Raw genomic sequence first — 7500 nt, 5'->3', positions numbered from 1 at the left:
CCCCCCCCCCCAAAAAATCACCCCCCCGCCCCCCTCAACACACACCACCCCACCCCCCCCCCCCCACAACACACACCACACAACCCCTCCCCCCCCCTCAAAAATTCCCCGCCCCCCCCTCAACACACACCACACCACCCCTCCCCCCCCTCAAAAATCCCCCCCCCCCCTCAACACACACCACACCACACCACCCCTCCCCCCCCCCCCCCCCAAAAAATCCCCCCCCGCCCCCCTCAACACACACCACCCCACCCCCTCCCCCCCCACAACACACACCACACAACCCCTCCCCCCCCCTCAAAAATTCCCCGCCCCCCCCTCAACACACACCACACCACCCCTCCCCCCCCCTCAAAAATCCCCCCCCCCCTCAACACACACCACACCACACCACCCCTCCCCCCCCCCCCCAAAAAAATCCCCCCCCCGCCCCCCTCAACACACACCACCCCACCCCCCCCCCCACAACACACACCACACAACCCCTCCCCCCCCCCTCAAAAATTCCCCGCCCCCCCCTCAACACACACCACACCACCCCTCCCCCCCCCTCAAAAATCCCCCCCCCCCCCCTCCAAATTTTGCCCCCCCCCCCAAAAAATTGGCCCCCCCCCTCAACACACACCACACCACACCACCCCTCCCCCCCCCCCTCCAAAATTCGCCCCCCCCCCCCCCCCCCCCCCTCAACACACACCACCCCACCCCCCCCCTCAACACACACCACACCACCCCTCCCCCCCCCCTCAAAAATCCCCCCCCCCCTCAACACACACCACAACACCCCTCCCCCCCCGCCCCAAAAATTCGCCCCCCCCTCAACACACACCACACCACACCACCGCTCCCCCCCCCCCCCTCCAAAATTCGCCCCCCCCCCAAAAATTTCCCACCCCTCCCCCCTCAACACACACCACCCCACCCCCCCCCCCCAACACACACCACACCACCCCTCCCCCCCCCCCTCAACACACACCACACCACACCACCCCTCCCCCCCCCTCCAAAATTCGCCCCCCCCCCCCCCCCCTCAACACACACCACCCCACCCCCCCCCTCAACACACACCACACCACCCCTCCCCCCCAAAAAATTTGGCCACCCCCCTCAACACATACCACACCACACCACACCACCCCTCCCCCCCCCCCCCCCCAAAATTCGCCCCCCCCCCCTCAATACACACCTCCCCACCCTTCCCCCCCCCCCCGCCCCCAACACACACCACCCCTCCCCCCCCCCCAAAAATTCGCCCCCCCCCCCCCCTCAATACACACCTCCCCACCCTTCCCCCCCCCCCTCAACACACACCACACCACACCACACCACCCCTCCCCTTCCCCCCCTCCAAATTTCGCCCCCCCCTCAACACACACCACCCCACCCCTCCCCCCCCCCCTCCAAATTTCGCCCCTTCTCCCCCCCAAAAATTCCCCCCCCCCCCCTCCCTCAACACACACCACACCACACCACCCCTCCCCCCCCCACCCCCCTCAACACACACCACCCCACACCACCCCTCCCCCCCCCAAAAATCCCCCCCCCCAACACACACCTCACCACCCCTCCCCCCCCCTCAAAAATTCCCCCCCCCCCCCCCCCTCAACACACAAAACACCACCCCTCCCCCCCCCCCCTCAAAACACACCACACCACACCACCCCTCCCCCCCCCCCCTCCAAATTTTGCCCCCCCCCCCCCCCCCCAAAAAAATTGGCCCCCCCCTCAACACACACCACACCACACCACCCCTCCCCCCCCCTCCAAAATTCGCCCCCCACCCCCCTCAACACACACCACCCCACACCTCCCCTCCCCCCCCCCAAAAATTTCCCCCCCCCCCCAACACACACCACCACATCCCCCCCCCCCCCTCAAAACACACCACACCACCCCTCCCCCCCCCTCAAAAATCCCCCCCCCCCCCCCCTCAACACACAAAACACCACCCCTCCCCCCCCCCCCCTCAAAAATCCCCCCCCCCAACACACACCACACCACACCACCCCTCCCCCCCCCCCTCCAAATTTTGCCCCCCCCCCCAAAAAATTGGCCCCCCCCTCAACACACACCACCCCTCCCCCCCCCTCCAAAATTCGCCCCCCCCACCCCTCAAAAATCCCCCCCCCCCCCCTCAACACACACCACACCAACCCTCCCCTTCCCCCCTCCAAATTTCGCCTTCCCCTCAACACACACCACCCCACCCCTCCCCCCCCCCCCCCCCCGTCCAAATTTCGCCCCTTCCCCCCCCAAAAATTCGCCCCCCCCCTCAACACACACCACCCCACACCACGCCTCCCCCCCCTCAAAAATTCCCCCCCCCCCCTCAACACACACCACACCACACCACCCCTCCCCCTCCCTCAAAAATCCCCCCCCCTCAACACACACCACACCACCCGTCCCCTTCCCCCCCTCCGAATTTCGCCCCCCCCTCAACACACTCCACCCCACCCCTCCCCCCCCCCCGCCCCCAAAAAATTCGCCCCCCCCCCCCAACACACACCACCCCACCCCCCCCCCCCCCCCCCAAAATTCGGCCACCCCCCTCAACACACACCACACCACACACCCCCTCCCCCCCTCCAAAATTTCCCCCCCCCCCCCCCCCCCGCCCCCAACACAAACCACCCCTCCCACCCCCCCCCAAAAATTCGCGCCCCCCCCCCCCCTCAATACACACCTCCCCACCCCCCCCCCCCTCAACAAACACCACACCACCCCTCCCCGCCCCCTCAAAAATCCCCTCCCCCCCCCCCTCAACACACACCACACCACCCCTCCCCCCCCCCCCCAAAAATCCCCCCCCCCCCCCCCCCCCAACACACACCACCCCAACCCCCCCCCCAACACACACCACACAACCGCTCCCCCCCCCTCAAAAATTCCCCGCCCCCCCCTCAACACACACCACACCACCCCGCCCCCCCCTCAACACACACCACACCACCCCTCCCCCCCCCCTCAACACACCCACACCACCCCACCTCTCCTCCAAAATTCTCCCCCCCCCCCCTCAACACACACCACACCACACCACCCCTCCCCCCCCCTCCAAAATTTGCCCCCCCACCCCCCGGCCCCAACACACACCACCCCTCCCCCCCCCTCCCAAAAATTCGCCCCCCCCCTCAATACACACCTCCCCACCCTTTCCCCCCCCCCCCTCAACACACACCACACCACCCCTCCCCCCCCCCCCCCCAAAAATCCCCCCCCCCCCCAACACACACCACCCCACCCCCCCCCCCAACACACACCACACAACCGCTCCCCCCCCTCAAAAATTCCCCGCCCCCCCCTCAACACACACCACACCACCCCGCCCCCCCCTCAACACACACCACACCACCCCTCCCCCCCCCCTCAACACACCCACACCACCCCACCTCTCCTCCAAAATTCTCCCCCCCCCCCTCAACACACACCACACCACACCACCCCTCCCCCCCCCTCCAAAATTTGCCCCCCACCCCCCGGCCCCAACACACACCACCCCTCCCCCCCCCCCCCAAAAATTCGCCCCCCCCCTCAATACACACCTCCCCACCCTTTCCCCCCCCCCCCTCAACACACACCACACCACCCCTCCCCCCCCTCTCAAAAATCCCCCCCCCCCCCCCTCAACACACACCACACCACCCCTCCCCTTCCCCCCCTCCAAATTTCGCCCACCCCTCAACACACATTACCCCACCCCCCCCCCCCCCCCCCAAAAATTCGCCCCCCCCCCCTCAACACACACCACCCCACACCACACCACCCCTCCCCCCCCCCAAAAAAATCCCCCCCCCCCCCGCCCTCAACACACACCACCCCCCCCCCCTCAACACACACCACACCACACCACCCCTCCCCCCCCCCCCCTCAAAAATCCCCCCCCCCCCTCAACACACACCACACCACACCACACCACACCACCCCTCCCCTTCCCCCCCTCGAAATTTCGCCCCCCCCTCAACACACACCACCCCACCCCTCCCCCCCCCCCGCCCCAAAAATTCGCCCCCCCCTCCAAATTTCGCCCCTTCCCCCCTCGTCACTCCCCCACCCAACCCAACCCCGCGCCACCCCCATGACACGGCACACCCCCCCACCCCACCGCACCCCCCCACGACGCCCCCCCCCCCCCGCACCCCACCTCGAAAAACCCCGCTCCCTCCACGCCACACCACAAATGCCTCCGAAAACCCTGCTCGACCCACCCCACCCCGCGTCACCCCCCCACGACATGGCGCACCCCCCACCCCACCGCACCCCCCAACGACGCCGCCCCGCACCCCACCTCGAAAAACCCCGCTCCCTCCATACCACCCCACCACGCCTCCGAAAACCCCGCTCGACCCACCCCACCTCGCGTCAGCCCCCCACGACACGGCACACCCCCCACACCCCACCGCACCCCCCCACGACGCGGCGCATATCCCCCCCCCCCCCCCCCGCACCCCACCTCGAAAAACCCCGCTCGACCCACCCAACCCCGCGTCACTCCCTCAGGACACGGCGCACCCCCCCACCCCACCGCACCCCCCCACGACGCCCCCCCGCACCCCACCTCGAAAAACCCCGCTCGACCCACCCAACCCCGCGTCACCCCCCCACGACACGGCGCACCCCCCCACCCCACCGCACCCCCCCACGACGCCCCCCCCCGCACCCCACCTCGAAAAACCCCGCTCCATCCACGCCACACCACCACGCCTCCGAAAACCCCGCTCGACCCACCCCACCCCGCGTCTCCCCCCCACGACACGGCGCACCCCCCACCCCACCGCACCCCCCAACGACGACGCCCCGCACCCCACCTCGAAAAACCCCGCTCCCTCCATACCACCCCACCACTCCTCCGAAAACCCCGCTCGACCCACCCCACCTCGCGTCAGCCCCCCACGACACGGCACACCCCCCACACCCCACCGCACCCCCCCACGACGCGGCGCATATCCCCCCCCCCCCCCCCGCACCCCACCTCGAAAAACCCCGCTCGACCCACCCAACCCCGCGTCACTCCCTCAGGACACGGCGCACCCCCCCACCCCACCGCACCCCCCCACGACGCCCCCCCGCACCCCACCTCGAAAAACCCCGCTCGACCCACCCAACCCCGCGTCACCCCCCCACGACACGGCGCACCCCCCCACCCCACCGCACCCCCCCACGACGCCCCCCCCCGCACCCCACCTCGAAAAACCCCGCTCCATCCACGCCACACCACCACGCCTCCGAAAACCCCGCTCGACCCACCCCACCCCGCGTCTCCCCCCCACGACACGGCGCACCCCCCACCCCACCGCACCCCCCAACGACGACGCCCCGCACCCCACCTCGAAAAACCCCGCTCCCTCCATACCACCCCACCACTCCTCCGAAAACCCCGCTCGACCCACCCCACCTCGCGTCAGCCCCCCACGACACGGCACACCCCCCACACCCCACCGCACCCCCCCACGACGCGGCGCATATCCCCCCCCCCCGCACCCCACCTCGAAAAACCCCACTCGACCCACCCAACCCCGCGTCACTCCCCCAGGACACGGCGCACCCCCCCACGACGCGGCGCATATCCCCCCCCCCCCCCCCGCACCCCACCTCAAAAAACCCCGCTCGACCCACCCCACCCCGCGTCACCCCCCCACGACACGGCGCACCCCCCCACCCCACCGCACCCCCCCACGACGCCCCCCCCCGCACCCCACCTCGAAAAACCCCGCTCCCTCCACGCCACACCACCACGCCTCCGAAAACCCCGCTCGACCCACCCCACCCCGCGTCTCCCCCCCACGACACGGCGCACCCCCCCACGACGCCCCCCCGCACCCCACCTCGGAAAACCGCGCTCCCTCCACAGCACCCCACCTCTCCTCCAAAAACCCCGCTCGACCACCCCCACCCCGCGTCACCCCCCAGGACGCCCCCCCGCACCCCACCTCGAAAAACCCCGCTCCCTCCACAGCACCCCACCTCTCCTCCAAAAACCCCGCTTGACCACCCCAACCCCGCGTCACTCCCCCACGACACGGCGCACCCCCCCACGACACGGCGCACCCCCCCACGACGCCCCCCCGCACCCCACCTCGGAAAACCGCGCTCCCTCCACAGCACCCCACCTCTCCTCCAAAAACCCCGCTCGACCACCCCCACCCCGCGTCACCCCCCAGGACGCCCCCCCGCACCCCACCTCGAAAAACCCCGCTCCCTCCACAGCACCCCACCTCTCCTCCAAAAACCCCGCTCGACCCACCCCACCCCGCTCGACCCACCCCACCCCGCGTCACCCCCCCCACGACACGGCGCACCCCCGCACCCCACCTCGAAAAACCCCGCTCCCTCCACAGCACCCCGCCACGCCTCCGAAAACCCCGCTCGACCCACCCCACCCCGCGTCACCCCCCACGACACGGCGCACCCCCCCACCCCACCGCACCCCCCCACGACGCCCCCCCGCACCCCACCTCGAAAAACCGCGCTCCCTCCACAGCACCCCACCTCTCCTCCAAAAACCCCGCTCGACCACCCCCACCCCGCGTCACCCCCCAGGACGCCCCCCCGCACCCCACCTCGAAAAACCCCGCTCCCTCCACAGCACCCCACCTCTCCTCCAAAAACCCCGCTTGACCACCCCAACCCCGCGTCACTCCCCCACGACACGGCGCACCCCCCCACCCCACCGCACCCCCCCACGACGCCCCCCCGCACCCCAGCTCGAAAAACCGCGCTCCCTCCACAGCACCCCACCTCTCCTCCAAAAACCCCGCTCGACCACCCCCACCCCGCGTCACCCCCCCACGACGCCCCCCCGCACTCCACCTCGAAAAACCCCGCTCCCTCCACAGCACCCCACCTCTCCTCCAAAAACCCCACCTCTCCTCCAAAAACCCCGCTTGACCACCCCAACCCCGCGTCACTCCCCCATGACACGGCGCACCCCCCCACGACGCCCCCCCCGCACCCCACCTCGAAAAACCCCGCTCCCTCCACACCACCCCGCCACGCCTCCAAAAAACCGCGCTCGACCCACCCCACCCCGCGTCACGGCGCACCCCCCACCCCACCGCACCCCCCCACGACGCCCCCCCCCCCCACCCCACCTCGAAAGACCGCGCTCCATCCACAGCACCCCACCTCTCCTCCAAAAACCCCGCTCGACCCACCCCACCCCGCGTCACCCCCCCACCACACGGCGCACCCCCCCACGACGCCCCCCCGCACCCCACCTCGAAAAACCCCGCTCCCTCCACAGCACCCCGCCACGCCTCCGAAAACCCCGCTCGACCCACCCCACCCCGCGTCACCCGCCACGACACGGCGCACCCCCCCACAACGCCCCCCCCGCACCCACCTCGAAAAACCCCGCTCCCTCCACGCCTCCGAAAACCCCGCTCGACCCACCCCACCCCGCGTCACCCCCCCCACGACACGGCGCACCCCCGCACCCCACCTCGAAAAACCCCGCTCCCTCCACAGCACCCCGCCACGCCTCCGAAAACCCCGCTC

This window comes from Lygodium microphyllum, chromosome 16 (assembly GCF_053477565.2).
Source record: "Lygodium microphyllum isolate KBCC chromosome 16, Lygodium_microphyllum_v1.1.10, whole genome shotgun sequence".
Taxonomy (NCBI): Eukaryota; Viridiplantae; Streptophyta; class Polypodiopsida; order Schizaeales; family Lygodiaceae; genus Lygodium; species Lygodium microphyllum.
Note: the sequence above shows the minus strand (reverse complement) of the source record.